Consider the following 18,176-nt stretch of genomic DNA (forward strand, 5'->3'; position numbering starts at 1 on the left):
GTTAGCAATAGTTTAGATATATGCCGTTGCATCAACATGGGTAACATACACACACACACACACAGACGATGCCTTGGAATGTGAGGATGCATCACTGAGCTGGATGTGATGCCTCACTGATTCACCGCCACATTCCCACGTATAATAGTGTGTTTTCCATGCTGCTCCAAGGTATCTGCTTCTTCGTTGTGCCTAACAAAGAAGAAACTATTAAGTTTAATTTGAATATTTTCCTAGGTTGTTATTTAGGCATAAAACGTTTCAGTAGTCAGCGCAAGAAGAGAGAGTTGTAAGCGATGATAACAGTTATGGAAGGGGAACAAACAGTGTAGTTAGAATATTCTATAATTTATTAATACATAGAATTCTCTAATTTTGCTAGATGCTTAAATATAATTATATTTAAATAAAATGCAATTGCTTTTATCATCACACACACACACACACACACACACACACACACACACACACACACACACACACACACACACACACACACACACACACACACACACACACACACACACACACACACTACAGCAACAACATGTAGTTTTCCAGTGTATAGAAAGTTAATTGTTTTCTAGCCCATTAAATGACAACTAACATTAAAAAAAATCAGCTTAATTGCACGTCGTGTCAAAGTTATAAATTTTCGAGCCCTACAATTTACTTGTAAAACTGTCAGGTAATACACGCTGTTGAAAACATGACCTACTAATATGAATTATTATTAATTTAAGTCCCTGTTTGGATATATAAAGTTTAACTGATGTTACTATATTTGAAGTGTCTCCAGAAATGAATTACGTTATTGAATCCATTATTGCAACGTATTTTGCATTAAGAGCAAAACATAAAATACGTAATGCAATAATGGATATTGCATTAAGAGCAAGCTATCTTCAAAAAGTCGAAATTTATTCTTCCAAGTACTAAATCTTGTACTTATGCGTGTCGATATTTCATAAAAAACTGACATGAATGATGGATCATAAAGAAAAAAAAAGTCTAAAATATTAAATTATTTCACCAATTAAAGTTTAGAGGAGAGAAGGCAGTTCGTTTGATATTAACAAACATTTTATTGTTTATAATATGATTTTAATAATTAGATCTGTAGACATGCTCATATTTTGTAGTGTTCCTTTAGCTACACCGTACATCCAGTTCTTTCTAAAGGTACAACTGTATAATCTCCAGTAATTTTATCCTGAAAGCCATAGGATTAAGAACGTATTCTCACATGCCGAAAGTGTCGAAATTGTCAGCTGTTTCTGACAGGAATATATTGCGCATGACCTATATACTGAACATCTGAAATAGAAGCGACATGTATCCACAAGCTTTAGCGATCATTCCCAAAATACAGACAACTACAACAACAACTGCTGTAAATGCATTGGATAAAGTGTTGTTAAAATTAATTAAGAAGCCTACATTCAGCTTTAATAACGCATAATGGTGTTGAAGCCTTAAAAAGAACAATGAACGGTATAAACTTTTGTAACAGGTACTACTCGAGAAACTGCTCTGCCGATTCGCTATAAGTAATATTAGGTCTCATCTGATAGGTGGTAATATTCTGAGTAATATAAGAAAAAAACAACATTCTTTAATTCATATCTTTGGTTAGTTCTATATTTTAATTAACATAACACAGACTAAACTATTAACACGAGTGCAGTATAAATAACGCAGACAAATAACTGAGCGATCAGTTTAATAGGGACACTGTCATTATCATTCATAGGATCGACAGTTTCGTTAGAGACATTAACGTGTCGGAGTTTTAGGCTATATAAAGCAGGTAGGCAGATACAGAGTGTGCACACGCGATCTATATTTGCCTTTGCAAAGAACATTTTAAATGTGTTTTTAAAAAATAATATAAAGGTAAAAATAAATAATGTCTTTTGATAGCAATATATATATATATATATGATAAAAATAACCTAATGAATAAGGTATACATTTTTCTGCAGCACTATATCAATAAACTGTTGAGTCGTCAGAGTAAATCGTTATCACTTGAATAGCAAAATATTATCTCCCTCTTTTTTTGACTTATCATCCTACTATCGGAATTTCATCCTGTCTATAGACTGTCGCTAAAGGAAGTATCAATCATACATCTCGTGCAGCGCTTTGGTTTATGCTCTATTTTGAACATTCTGACAGATAAGCGTCATGATTTCAGAGCAAAAAATGAGGTAAGTAGAGAAAAATAGGAATAATGTGTTAATGACACCGCTTGAAAGAAATTATTTTCCCGCTTCCTAAATTTAGCGTCGATTCTACATATTAAAATATTTGTATTAGGTTTAGAAATATTCTTAGAGAAACATTAGTTTACATTTCGATGTCCTTCCCCTTGATATTTCGTATTAAAGGGATTCGATACAAAATAATATCAACGTCACTGCTCAAGACAGAACTCTGCGACGGAATAAACAGTAGCTCAGTTTTCTACCAACGACCAACAGAGTGCAAGTAGTTCAAATTCGACTGTAGTAGAGAAGTTTGTGAAGGTCTTAAGTAAAAATGGATTCATCGCCCTGCAAGACGTCACTACGTACTTAATGGAGGCTTAACGTGCGAAAAATCATGATTGGCGTTCAGAGTAGGGTTCCCTTGTTTATCCAACTTCTTGCTTTACCAATCCCATTGGTATTGCAGAGTTTTCATTTCCTGAGCAGAATTTTCAGATTTTTCTGAAAAGAAAGACAGAAAGAATGAACCGTTTATATTTTAGAAAAAAAATATAGGAAGAAACCGCTTCCTGTTGCTTTGCACTTCCTACTGACTACTCCCGCAACTAGTACTCAAAATACGAATGGAAAAATAAATCTACAACATAAAAAAATATACATTTTCTATTCTTTTATTTTCAAAAGGAGTATACAAACGGATCTCCTTTAGCTCTACCTAACTTTTTAAAGACAGGCGGGCAGAAAGTCTCCATCCTTCTATTGACAGCTTGAGCATGCTATCAGTGAGCTGCAGCTAACAATGGACCAAGGCTCGCGAGAGAAACTATGAGAGACAGCTGCTGCCATCTGGTGGCACTAAACCTAGAGCGAAAATACAACATAAACAAATATCATAATAAATACACTATTTAATAAGGCATATGTCTATATTTTCTTCGTGTTGTTTAAGTAATCACGTGATGTTCTCAGATCAAAACTAAGACTTTGGTGTCCCTTTCAACAATTGCATTTAGTGTTCGTGTTCAAAATGCTCATGTCGGTATCGATGATACCTTTTGTTTGGAAACCTAGGTTCAGATCCAGTCAAGAAAGGCGGAGGTAGGATGCTTTTCCGGCAGCAATTTCAACTAACACAATCCTGAGGAAAAGGTCTTGAAGCGCAGATGTAAAACAATTTACAGACAAAATACCATCATCTAGTCGCGACATTGGCGTAATAAGACGGTAGTAACAATAATAACAGAAATACGAATCGAAAGAAAAGAATAAATAAATAACAGGCTCCTCAATTCATCATCGACAACTTTCAATATGAGATGATCTATTATGATAAGGGATTGTCAGTTTGTGCTTTAGCATCCACTTTATTGCATTCGTAAATTCCTTTAATAATGAAGTCCATCTTATCAATGCTGGATTTCAGCATTCCTGCTTATTCCAAGGATGTTCTACAGGATAGAATATCTGGTTAGAACTACATCGTGCTGACCACTTCAATGTGCAGATGGCATTCTCTTCAAACCAGGTGAGTGCAATTATTGTTTTGTAACTGGAAGCATTATCGTGTCGAAAGATATAAAGACTGCTACTAAACAACTGCTCTAATGTATGGCAACCAAATTTGCTAAACACCAATATAGGAGCTAGCAGTCATGACTTACTGCAGTATGAGGAGTAGACGAATTCCTCTCAGCAAACCTAACTAATCCCTACGTCAGTATGATGATGAAGCCTTGAGTTCACACACACACACACACACACACACACACACACACACACACACACACACACACACACACACACACACACACACACACACACACACACACACACACACACACACACACACACACACACACACACACACACACACACACACACACACACACACACACACACACACACACACACACACACACACACACACACACACACACACACACACACACACACACACACACACACACACACACACACACACACACACACACACAAAGTTTCATAGTTAGGCAACATTCTAAGGTAGAATAGTTCCCCATATACCCAACAATATCATCAAACTGAAAGAAGCATAATTCGTTGCTGTAAAAAAACAAATCACCGATTTGGACAGCTCCATAGTCCAGATTATGTATGCATTGTTTTTTGCCAAGACAATGTATATTCATCGTTATTCACAAATGCATATGGAGAGGACTTCCTGATATACAGTTCTTTATGTACTGTAGATGCAATTCAGTTTTCTGGCTTTTGGTATATCCAGACACTGATTCTCTAAGATACAATGACTAGATGACGTAGTAACCATCTCACGAGCAGATTTTTTCAATGAATATTGACTGCTCTCAGTCAGCATTTCAAAATAACTTGATTGTGTCCTAGATTCAGTATCACTTGTGGATTTCCATTATGTCAGGACGTCGCCAACTTGAACTTGGAAATACTTAATCGATGCCCAAGAACCCAAATGACATCGAAGTATCATTCCCGCTGGAAGGCCTATAATTCTTTCCTTGTATTCATTGTTCGGCAAACAACGCTGAAGTGATTTCCAAGAGAATAGTTGATCTCATTTGCAGACTAGAAAAATTTACATACTGAGTTAGTCTACCCATTTCTACAATCAAAGGGACTGTCAGAACTTTTGCCAGATTAGTATATACATATTGTACTACCTTTATTCAATATATCACATGAATCGTACATTCCATAAACGGTCTAGAGAGAGAGAGAGAGAGAGAGAAACAGAATCTTCACTTCTATTTAGATCAACATCTTCAAACTTATAAGTATGAAGATGTTGTTATAAAGGCGCATCTTTGAATTGTCTCTTTGTTTTACGTTATCTTTAAAACTAAGTCCAGCAGAGGACATTAAACCACAAGCCGAAACCAGAGTACCGGATGCAAACAACATTTCGTTACCTCTTCACTTATGAGTTTGCCGTTCTATTAAATTATGATCCGAAATAAAAGTTAAATTGCCGAAGACAAGTGTAAAAGCAACGGTCGGTGGAAGCCGGCAGCATTTATTCCGCTCCGAAAGATGAGCTATCTTCACTCGCTGCGAGCTCGTTCTGTGTAGGTATATTTAACAAACTATTCAACTGCCCTCGGGACAGATATGGAATAATTTCCACCGAAATATTAACGAAAGCTGCCAGAGGCATAAAAGAGATGTGATAGATTCGTTTATCTCTCGGTTCACGTAGACGGGAGTCGTTATCCGGGCCACGGAGGTAATAGACGCTATTGAAACAGCCAAGATAGTTTACCGCCTACGGAGATGTATTTGCTGCAATACTCCGAACTTGTTTTCGCCTTGCAGGTACTCTACAGTTTCTCTTATCGTTTCTCGATGCCTCCGGTTGTTTTCTATTAGATAATTTAAACATCTTTCACAGTAATTTCGGAGGGAAATCGCTATTTCTTAACCCACCGCGTTATCGCCCGACCATTTCCAAAATAAATAAAAAAAAAGTGATATTATATGATTTCCGGAAACGTATTTTTTGCCGTCTCTTGTAGTAAGAAATAAATTTTTGGCTTTATCTTATCAGGATAAATTTTGACAGGTACAATCACGACGATAGATACTAATATCGGGTTTGGGAATAAAGGAGTATCGAAGGATATCGAAAAGAACCATGTGGTCACTACTGTCCAAAGTGTAATGCGACACAGGAAACGTTATTTCGCTACAATCCCGGATGTAAGAGTGTCTTGCAAGTTTAAAATGACTTTACAAGACGAGTGGACAACAGCAAATAATAATAAAAAAAAACAGACTGAAAACTCTGTTGAAAGTCGTGCCCAAGTGTTATCCAAAATATAGTTTGTGAGTTTGTAGTGATTGTTATAGTTTTAAACTTTAGTTTTTAAGTATTTAGTTATAGTTTTTTTGTTTTAGTGTTGTACTACCAAGTGGTCATTTACACTTGGATTCGCCGATAGTTTTTCGGTATACATGAAACTCATAGATTCGTAGTTCTCGATCTTTGAGTTTTGCTTACTGGCAGTTCAACAACAAGGGATTTGTATCCCCTTAATTATTATTATTAAGGATGCCAGAAAAATAGCCGTTTGGCTTTCAGTTTAAGTTTTAAACTTTGTTTATGCTAAATCGACATTGATGCCATCTATAGTTGTTTTTATGACATTTCTATAGTTTCATTCCTCAGAACGTTTTCATAACTAAGTAGAAAGAAGTCATTTCAATAGCTGCCCAAATATGATTACGTTCTCTTGCATTTCCTCAGCATTTATGTAGATTATTGATTTTGTTTTACTTATTATATACTTCTTCTTCTTCCCTTCAGGTATTAGGCCTAGTGGCCTGTTACGGAGCTATCCTTAGCCCTTCTAAGCCGTCCCAGTCCCGAGGATAAGGTGGCTAGCCCTATGCCTCCCGGTGTGTCTTATGTCTGTAGATGCGTGTGTTCACGGGGTCGGTTTGTCTGCTTGCGGGAGTAAAAAACCCCTGCGGTCCACGCCCAAGACTGGCTAACTTGGCTATGTCTGAGAAAGATCCTTAAGCTCGTCACGTCGACGACGGGAATCGAGCCCGGGACACTCCTTTCCCAGGCATATGGTTGCGAAGCACATAGCCACTCGGACACTTATTATATTCAATTTTCTTAATCTCTTTGTAATCACGAAACAATAACCTTGGCTTACGTGTACGATAAATGCTTTTTGGATGGAATTTACATAAAATAAGATTTCAAGATTTTGTTGATAACAAATATGGCCACAATTTGTGATATTTTTTAAGCATTTTCATTCTAGATATCTGCTTACCCAGCAGGATGAGACTTCAAAGTATTGTGTGTACGGGATTGTAATTACTGCTTTTCATTCTAATGTAATTTGCCATTACTTGTTACTATTAACTTTATTTTTGTTAATTCTATTGCGGAAGATCCTTTCAAACTAGAAAATTACGTTTAAAAAAATTCAGGAAAATATTTTAGGACAATATTGACTAAATCATGTAAATATGGTTCCAATACTGTTTTGGTAAACTCGTGTAAGAACAGAGAGAGAAAGAATACGGAAAGGAAATTCTTTCAGTACTCTGATAGGTATAAGAATCAAATGGGTATTAAAGACTGATTTGCCAGAAAATATTTATCAAAAACCTTTCGATTAAAATTTTACGTAATCGACAACCAACTGAGTTTCATTTGTTCGATCTTATTCCGAGTATAATTGCCTTCTATACGAAAGAATGAACGAGGGCAGCATTTCATTAGATGCCGTATTGACGTTTGTACATATGGAAATATAAAGGGACATCCTTCTAGTATGTCAATGGGAAAAGAACTTTTGACATATTATTAAGTAGGCGGTGAAAAGGACGTAACTTTCCTGATATTCATGATTTCTCCGTAGTTCATGTAGATCCCATGACTACCGATGAGTTTTCCCATTTGAATGCAGCTGGTCTTGTGACATTAAAATCTTATTCTTGTTATTAATGAGTTACTTTAGGCCCATGAAAATATCCTTATATATATATATATATATATGTGTGTGTGTGTGTGTGTGTGTGTGTGTGTGTGTGTGTGTGTGTGTGTGTGTGTGTGTGTGTGTGTGTACTCTTGTACAGGCACAATCACAGATTCACACATTAAAACTTATGAGTTATAATATTACTACAAGACAGGTTAGATGATTAATATATTTCGCTGTATTTACTTTAGTGTCTGACTGCTTTCCTCCTGTACGTGAGAACAAACAGCGAACTAAATACTGCAAGTGCTGGTACTCCCTCTATAGAGATCGACGAGAACTAACTTTACATTCGCTACGTTCAAAACTGCTCGAATTGGCAGGACTTAGAATAACATGGAGTAGTACACTTCGGGATTTAATAACAACGACGTTATCATGGCAATCACAGCCAAAATAACACACACACACACACACACACACACACACACACACACACACACACACACACACACACACACACACACACACACACACACACACACACACACACACACACACAGCACCTGACCGACATCACATGAGGGAGAGAGAGAGAGAGAGAGAGAACGTTTCTAATTCAAACATCTAATAAATAAACCTCTGGTGAATCCTAATTATATCCGAAACATTGTCATTAAAGTGTGGAAAGTCCTGAGTGGCAAAATTGTGAAGCTCCATTGCAAACATCAGTAAAATAGAAATGACTTATCGACTGCTGCTAACATTCTTCTGTCTTAAGACATTGTCTCTGTTCAGTGAGCTGCGTAAGCGTGTAATGAAGCGAATACGTATCCTTGGCTAAAGCGCGATCTAATCATCAAATAACTGTGTTTTGTAAGGTTCAATTCGGTGAGACGTAATAGACTCGCTCAATTACTGGTGGCGGTAACCATAATTTCATTTCCATTGGTGGAAAGATAGAAAGAAAGTACAAAATAATATCGATACCCTTGGCTACACAATTTTCGTTGTTAGCCACCCCAAACATCACAAGTTACGACGGAAGGCAGCGAATTAGTTTCTGGGTTACTTCACACGGTGGCGTTCGTTGGCACCCACCAAGTACTAATGAACGTTACGCTGTTAATGCCGTTCTGCAATGGATTCTGTTCTGTTACAGGCGCTACCAGATTTCCCACGAGGAAACACAAATACGACGCGGGAAATTTTCCACATCCGTCTTTCGTTGGTAATTTGGGATGTTGTATGACATCATTGGTCGTATGGCAAGCTGCTTCTAGTATAGTATACATACAGTTAATCTTAAATATAACATATGGCTAATTTGAATCATTCTGATGATTTTCAGCAGCTTTATCTGCACGTTTTACACATCTCGATATTAACGCGTGCGCAGAACAGCCGCATGCTTCTGTTCAAAATCATATCCTCATGCTTCTGTTATTATACTTCTGTTAATGTTATACTTCTGTTCATATCATGCTTCTGTGAATATTATGACTCTGTTAAGCACGCTTCTGTTATTAACAGACATGAACATGCTTATGTTAAGCAATGTTCATATTTCTCCCGTTAAGCGTATTTTCATTCTTTTGTTATTAACAGAGATAGGAATATGCTTCTGTTGATATCATGCTTCTGTTAAGCAGATGCTTTCATCATTAGCAGAAGCATGAACGTCTGCGCTTAGAGGAGGCGGAACCTGTGAAGTACTCGGTTACAAATTTCAATATTTAACAACCAATAAAATCATGCTGTTGTTGTTGTTGTTCGAGCTAAAGCTGTGAGGTTTTAATAACTATGAGTGTTGTTCAACAAGTGATCATCTGAAGCCGTTTTATCACAGATAATTTTTTCTTCCATTCAAAATCTCTTACAGGTAGCCCAATCTGTCATCTTCAATGACATTTAAACCGTTGCCCCGCTATAACTCGGTCTTCTCCAACTGAAATCAATTCAATGCTTTATTTTAAACCACATGGTACTTTCAGGCTTACACCCTCAAACATGAATGGACGAATGAGATCGAAAATTAAAAAGCACTTCAACAAATCTTAGAATTTCAGAATCAAAAGAAACTTAAGATTTCTAAAATGTTAATGAATAATTTGGGGTTAGAAATGTCTAATTAATGTCAAATGGAAATGTAAGACAAAGTTTATTAACGTAGTCTGTATTTACCCTAAATGTAAAGAAGATTATAGACTAACAGCATACCATGGAAAAAAAAGTAACACCATTGTGATTGGAAGTTTGTGTGTGTGTGTGTGTGTGTGTGTGTGTGTGTGTGTGTGTGTGTGTGTGTGTGTGTGTGTGTGTGTGTGTGTGTGTGTGTGTGTGTGTGTGTGTGTGTGTGTGTGTGTGTGTGTGTGTGTGTGTGTTTAGGAGAATGCAATCTAGCGAGTAATACATTTCACAGGACAATACACTGTTATTAACGGTTTCAGTTGCTAATTACAGTATTTAAAAACAAACACGACAGAAGCAGCTGTCGATCAAATACTGGTTACGAGATACACCAATTATTTCAAAGTTTTTTAATGTAGATTAATAGGTTTCAGTTTTGGTTTTAAATAAAATTAATGACAGCTTTTATAACATAAGGAAGACAACTTCTGATAGATAATTAAAATTTTAATGAATTTTTTACGTTACTTATGGATCTTCTTCCTAATTGGAGAGTATTTTCTATATTTTTAATTGGAGAACTGCCATCGTTGTTCTTATCAACTCTTGCTCGTGCGTACCTGTTAGAATGAGTTAAGATGAATCTCTTGTTTGTTGGAATGAGGAGAGAGAGAGAGAGAGAACGAAGTGATTTTTAATTTACTTTCTTCGTTAATTTTCGAAAAAGCTTAATCCGATACGAATATCAATATTAGATGAGAAAATTATTTTTAATTATTGAAAAAAATTAAAATGTTTTATTGCGTGGGCACTCAACCAATTAGAAGCCGCCACTAAATTGGATTACACGAATTTAAATTTCACTCGAAAACAACTTCGCACACACTTATTAATAGTCGTGTAGAAATATGACGGACTAATCTTATAAATCCAAACGAATCTTTCTCCTCTAAACCTAATCCTTTCCATACTGGATTCATGAACATAGTGACCTTTGTCTTGTCGTGCATACATCATATCAACTGTCGGCAGAATCTGTTTAGTATTACAAGGTGTTGCTAGTCAAATAGGTTTCCATTGATATCCGAGGTCACTGGTGTCAGTTACTTATGCTGAAACTGCAGCCGTTTTAGAAGCCCAGAAAAATTTCTTTCCAACAAGTGTCAATATATATATACATATGTTTTTTTTTGCATTCTCAAACATAATTACTTACTTATTCAAGAAAAAAATGCCTTATAAAGAGACGGTAGCGCTTGTTTCCTGAGTGATCGTAATTCTTTATAAGAATTGATATTCTTTTAAGATAATGTAACTTCGTTATAAAGCGGTATTTAGAACAATTCTGCAGACTCAGAATAGAACCACATGAGGCATTACTGAGAATAAGTCGAGTTAATTCATTGTTGTGTAAAAGTCGAGTTCAGGTACTATAAAGACTATCCAGTTAAAGCATTATAGAGAATAAATCGAGTTAAGGCATGACTGAGAATAATTCGGGTTAGGGCACTGTTGAGAATAAGTCCAGTTAAAAGCTATCTACTTAAAGGATTAGTCGAGAATTAGTCGAGCTAAGGCATTGTTGAGAATAAGGCGGGTTAAGGTATTGTTGAAAATAACTCGGGTTAGGGCACTGTTGAGAATAAGTTCAGTTAAAAACTGCCTATTTAAAGCATTAATGAGAATTAGTCGAGTTAAGGCATTGTTGAGAATAAGGCGGGTTAAGGTATTGTTGAAAATAACTCGGGTTAGGGCACTGTTGAGAATAAGTTCAGTTAAAAACTGCCTATTTAAAGCATTAATGAGAATTAGTCGAGTTAAGGCATTGTTGAGAATAAGGCGGGTTAAGGTATTGTTGAAAATAACTCGGGTTAGGGCACTGTTGAGAATAAGTCCAGTTAAAAACTGTCTATTTAAAGCATTATTGAGAATTAGTCGAGTTAAGGCATTGTTGAGAATAAGGCGGGTTAAGGTATTGTTGAAAATAACTCGGGTTAGGGCACTGTTGAGAATAAGTCCAGTTAAAAACTGTCTATTTAAAGCATTATTGAGAATTAGTCGAGTTAAGGCATTGTTGAGAATAAGGCGGGTTAAGGTATTGTTGAGAATAACTCGGGTTAGGGCACTGTTGAGAATAAGTCCAGTTAAAAGCTGTCTATTTAAAGCATTATTGAGAATTAGTCGAGTTAAGGCATTGTTGAGAATAAGGCGGGTTAAGGTATTGTTGCCGGCCTGGTTGGCCGAGTGGTTAGCGTATCCGCTCTCCAGCCAATAGGTTGCGGGTTCGAATCCCCCATAAGCATAGATGTTTGTGATTGTCTTCCACCTTCATACATTCCTTCACCCAAGTATAGATATACTCTCCCAATATGGACTGGGTCACCATGGGAGTAGTAGACCCAAACCGCCCACAATGGGAGAGGCTTTCACCCTAAATTTGTGTAGAAAAATATTTCTACACTGTGTAGAAAAATTTTTCTACACAGTGTAGAAAAAATAGGCTGTTCATCATCATCATCAAGGTATTGTGAGATTAACTCGGGTTAGGGCACTGTTGAGAATAAGTCCAGTTAAAAGCTGTCTATTTAAAGCATTATTGAGAATTAGTCGAGTTAAGGCATTGTTGAGAATAAGGCGGGTTAAGGTATTGTTGAGAATAAGCCAGGTTAGGGCATTATGGAGAATAAGTCGAGTTAAAGTATTATTGAGAACAAACAATGATAAGGCATTATTAACTTGAGTTAAGGCATCATGAGAATAAGCCAAGTTAAAGCATTATTGAGAATAAACAATGATAAGGTATTATTAACTTGAGTTAAGGTATCATCAGAATAGCCAAGTTAAAGCATTACCGTGGTTAAGACATTATTCAGAATAAATAAAGTTTAACGCAAAAAATCAACTTTATGTTTAATTCTCGATAGTTGAGAATAAGATATTATGAAAGTTTGTGATTGTTACTTTCACTTCCACTCGCTAACGGCTGTAATCCCATAGTATATTAATATATTGTGATGTTTCTATAAACACTCAAAAACATCTACGGCAAGATGAAATTAGATTTATCCACCCACAGGCTATTGGTCGAAAAGCAGTACATTAACTATTCTGCCAGCAAGGTTGGCACTATTTAATAAAAGACAGAATAACGCCATAAGACACTGATAATCTGTTGCAATAGTGGTAGATTAGGCAAGCCTACTGCTCCCAACTGTAGCATGGATGAATCTGAATAATCAACAACCTAGAAGTTTATAACCCAGGGCTGATTATTATTGAAAATTATTAAAATTATTAACCAGTATAATAAACATGAAAACACTCCTCTAAAGAAAAAAATCCACTCTCAAATAGGCTTAGAAAGATGATATAACGCAACTTTAAAAAAAAAGTTTTTTCGTTCTATACAAGACGCGTCATGGAGAAAAGACACAGCGCACCCTCTTCTAATGCGCTAATATACTGCTCTTCTGCTTTCACGTGGTTAAGGTGCTTTATTTCCTTCGTTATAAACTCTGAGGTTCTGTAATGATTTAGCTACTCTTATCCAGTCCAGGAAAAGTACTCTTCACTAATCTGCGATCACGGCGAATACGAATTTCTACAAGGAGGAAACTGATCGGAATCGTGAACCGGACAAGAGCACACTTGTATCTGACGCTTCTCCATAACACGAGTTCCTGTTCGTCACCCTGCAGAATCTGCTAGCTTTGCATGAAAGGGTGTTATGTTGTACTGACTATCAATAGGTTTAGCAGTTTGTTAGATGAATCGCCTGGAGACATGTGGCTGTATCCGAAACAGCTGGGGGCCGTAGTGAGAGGACACAATAATAGGGCACAGATACAGAGCGCTTTTACGTGCTTCGTGATGCTGCATAACTTGACATGATCCTATATTGGATTTGCTCTACTCTCATTACGGACTTGCAGCTTTCCAATCTGTGAGCCCAAGGCAATTAAGGTACCATTCCTAAGCTTTTAGTATCTGTTGGTATCTAATTACATGAATAAGATGCATCGTCACATCAGGTAATGTTGCGCGTTTAATGATATAACTTGTATACTTAGTTGAACTGCTAAGAGGGAATATTTAAAAATAGTCCTGCTCTTCGTTAGACTTGTTAAACTTGTTATAGTAAAAAATCTTCATAAATAAATTAAACATCTGTGTGGTTTAGCGGAGGTCATGTTTTTTATTTGTTTGTACTTAACTAACGAAGTGAAATCATCCCAAAACAAGGAGTGGATTTTATAATATCCACTCCTTGTTTTGGGATGATTTTATAATATAAACCTTAGGTTTGTTTGTGATTATTTTGTTAACTGTTACATTATTGACTATTTTGCTCATTATTACATCATTGATTATTTTGTTCATTATTGTATTCTTGATTATTTTGATCATTGTTGTGCTCTGATTATTTTGCTCATTGTTGCAATCGTTGATTATTTTGCTTATTGTTGCAATCTATGTGAATAAATTGCAACTGTGACTCCTAAACTTCTATGTGAATTAAATAAACTATTGCAAATAATCTAAGCGTTCGATGTTCAAAATTTTATACTTGAACAGTATAAACATATTAAATATTTCATTCATTTCGAAGAGAGAGATTTGTTATATGAAATTCACATGCTTTATTAATCAAAGAAAAGTAAATATTATTCTTGCAATACGCATTTATCTCTCTCTCTCTCTCTCTCTCTCTCTCTTCCTCCCTCCCTCTCTCTCTCTCTCTCTCTCTTGAAAATCATGATCAGTAGCCTCTTTCGCGCTTTATCAAAGAATTTCTAAAGATCTAAGCGGAACGAATTAAGCTATCATAGAGGATTTTCGTGCAAAATATAACTTGCTTGCACTGTTTCAAATCGCAGAACGAAAATCCTTAACTGACAGGTTTACTTCTGGTACATAAAGGGAAATACTGCAATAAGGAAAAGTCGGTTATAACTTGACTTGGAAAGTTGCTGAAGTATGTCCTTAGGCTTAACCGCTGCCTTAATATTTCCGTTTAATGTTCTTTCTAATTTGAACAAAGAGCCTCGAGACAAAGTTCGAAATTTATTCAAATTAAGGCCAATTTCGTTTCGATCTTAAGAGCGGAGTTGCTTTGACACAGCCTCATGTATCAAACTCTAAACTATACTGGATTATTTCGATTTTTCATTTTTACTACAGTGAGTTAATGCTAATGTGAAAACATTTATAATCGTCGAAAATTATTTAATGTTGCAAATAATATGCACAACTTAGAATATGGTGCAATTAACGCATCAACGCGCCTCACAATAAAAGCAGCTGCAATAGTGGTAACAAGAACAACAACAAGAAAAAAAAAAGATAATAAAGCAAAATTTAAAAAAAAATCTTTCGTCCACATCACTGCTCGGATTTGTATAGGAAAAAGTAATATTTCAGATTCTTTCGAATTATCCTCTCATAATTTATAGAAATTCTGAATAATATAGGGTGATTCAAAAGTTTCCGTCCAAAGAGAATATGTTTCTTTTTTTCTATTTTTAGGTACCCTTCTAAAATGCTTTTGTCTAAAGAAGAGCGCATAAAAATCATTCTCCTGGCCGGATCAGGACAAGGTTGCAATGGAATTTAACAGGAGACATGGCAAGTATATCACAAATGACATTGTTGCCAAACTTATTGAGAGGTTTAGAAAGACTGGAAATGTTACTGACCAACAGAGATGTGGTCGTCCACGAACATCCATCAATGAAGACACAAGCGGCATGGCACTGGCTGTCAGCGTTGGCAAATTGACCCCAAAAAAGAACGCATTAAGATTATCTACAGAATGCAGTGTCAGACAATCGAGTATCGCCCGCATTATGTGAAAGCGAAAATGGCATTCATACAAAATGCAAATGTTGCCGCACCATAGTGAAGAAGACCCCGATCGGACAGTGGAATTTCGCGAATGGGCAGTAAAAAAATTAGAAAGTGACGCGAATCTCTCGGGATGTTGTTTACTGATGAAGCATTTTTTAATCGAGAGGTTAATTACAAAATCTACATTATTGGTTTTGAACTAAAATGTATTACACATGTGCAAGAAACGATCGTGCTGTCCCTGTTTTTACGAGGAGGGAGAATTCCTGGTTTATTTTCAGGCAAGACGGCACAACCCCAATTACGGTATCTGCTTACGCTGATGGTTAGATCAACAGTTTCCAGTTTGCTGGATTGGTCGCCAATGTCCCAATGAGTGGCCTCTGAGGTCCCCAGACCTCAGCCCAATCGATATTTACTTGTGGCGAAACATGAAGGCCTCGATGTACGAAGAAAAGACAAGAAGCATGAATTACCTAAACGTAGTCGAAATGCGATTATGCGCATAACACCACATGTGTTAACGCAGTTTCACCATGAGTGGGAGAGACTCATCCATATGTGTTTTCAAAGGAATGGCAACCATGTAGATCATGTTTTGTGAATAAAGTGACAGTTTGTTAAAACCTGACGATTTTCCCTATATACGGAGTCTTTTGAATCAACTTGTAGTTCAAAGAATGTAGATAGAACCTCTACGGAACTCAATAAAGATAATTCCTACTGGCCTTGAATGCATCTTTGTTCTCCTTACATTCTAGACGCTCGAAACATTTAGTAGAACAGTTTACAAAAAACCATAGTATACAGACTAATCTACAGACCTTGTCACTGCAAATTATAGTTAGAACTTATTGTTTTGGTTACAAAATTCAAGCGATATCTTCATATCTATGTCGTTATGTGAATCATGAAATACAAACATTTAACGTACAGTTATATGTTAAAATAAGTTAAATACTAATTGGATAAAGCATTTCATTAAAATATCTACTTGTTTAAGGTAAACAATACTGATGTAATAATGTAATAACTACATGATGACACTCGTATACCTCATAGACATTGTTACGTCTGAGATATTATTTATGACATCTGCAAAATAATGGAAATCACTTATTGCCTTTAGTACAGCAGCACATTAACAGTGAACATGGTAGGATATACCTATTCACTGTTAATTAGCATTTATTTCGGGGTGTGGACTTAAAATCAAGGAGCTGAGAATATAAGAAATGGATGACGTATTACAGCATTATGCTGAAATGCGATTATGGCTATATTCACAATATGATAATTAGCAATTGCGTATTCGATAAACCACCCCAGCTACTAAGCATCAGGTTTTTATTATTTCCGTATAGAAAGTTTACCTTCATCAAGTTATTAATTAAAGTGTATAATATTTTTAATTGGGTGCAGATAATGCTGAAAATGATTAAGAACAATTTCTCATACGAATCAGTCATTGTGTTTGTGTTCTCTTCTTGTCAAAAAGTTTTATGTTATGGAATAAAAAAAATAGATAAACTAGCTATTTGTGAAAGTACATCTCACACAGTATGATAAAAAAATTTTAATACAAAATTTGTCGACTTTTTTTGTTTATTTTAGCATGTTTTGCATGTAAAAACATCGATCCCAAGGACATTCTTAGCAGTGTTCACGAGAGACACTTGCCTTTCCACTATACTTATTTCGTATAAAGTGGATATAAACGGCTACAGGAAATGCTACGTTACCCACATCACGGAGTTCATCCTAGCCGTCACCCAAAAGGCAGTTATTTTGGTTCACAGAGGCACGCAGCCATATCGTCCTGCATACTTGCTATTATAGCTTTTCTATGTGTGGCAATCCGGTTAACATAAACAAGATTTTTCCCACAGCAGCACTTTTGTGAAGAATTTTCAGAAGTGAAAATCGTCAAGGGAATCTTTTTTCCCCTGAGATTTTTACTTCAATAGCTCCTTAGAGGGCGCCATTCCCTGCAAAATGTAGGCAATATACTGTATACCATTTCACACAATCCTTGGTGAATATGCCCATTGTGGTTAACACCATTGGGTATAATATGACGAAATGAATCCAAGTTTTAAAAAAATGCATTGATTCATCACATATGTGCTAAAAGTAGTACCATTATCCAGTATTTATAGTATTAATCATCATCCAGACGTTAACTGGAGTTAATGCTTGTAAAATGGGAAAATACGGTGTTCAAGAATAATCCTATAGACAGTGAGGCCTATAAGTAGAATTCTAGTTTTTAACTAACTTTAATTGTTTGATTTAATTTAATTTAATTTAATTATTTTGAAATTAAAGTAGTTTAATTTAATTATTATTTGTTATTATATCACAATTCGTTCTTAATTATTTTTAATTGTTTAATTTCGATTATTGTTAATTTTTTAATTTCAATTATATTTAATTTTTTAATTTCAATTATTATTAATTTTATTTTTAATTTTGATCATTTTTTTATTTGCTTCTTGTGAAAACACGGGACTCGTTGATCGATGTTATATCT

At 35.7% G+C, this 18,176-nt stretch overlaps 1 long non-coding RNA gene across 1 annotated transcript in view; it reads right to left on the bottom strand.

Annotated features, from left to right (window-relative positions):
• Window positions 1–2,928: 2,928 nt before the first annotated feature.
• Window positions 2,929–18,176, bottom strand: part of LOC150108653 (uncharacterized) — a 305,460-nt gene continuing 290,212 nt past the window's right edge. The window contains exon 6 of the long non-coding RNA XR_016550674.1: window positions 2,929–3,074. This is a non-coding gene — a long non-coding RNA (uncharacterized LOC150108653). The remainder of the gene's footprint in view (window positions 3,075–18,176) is intronic.

This window comes from Typopeltis vanoorti, chromosome 3 (genome assembly GCF_054136105.1).
Source record: "Typopeltis vanoorti isolate ZY-2024b chromosome 3, IOZ_Tvanoo_1.0, whole genome shotgun sequence".
Lineage (NCBI taxonomy): Eukaryota > Metazoa > Arthropoda > Arachnida > Uropygi > Thelyphonidae > Typopeltis > Typopeltis vanoorti.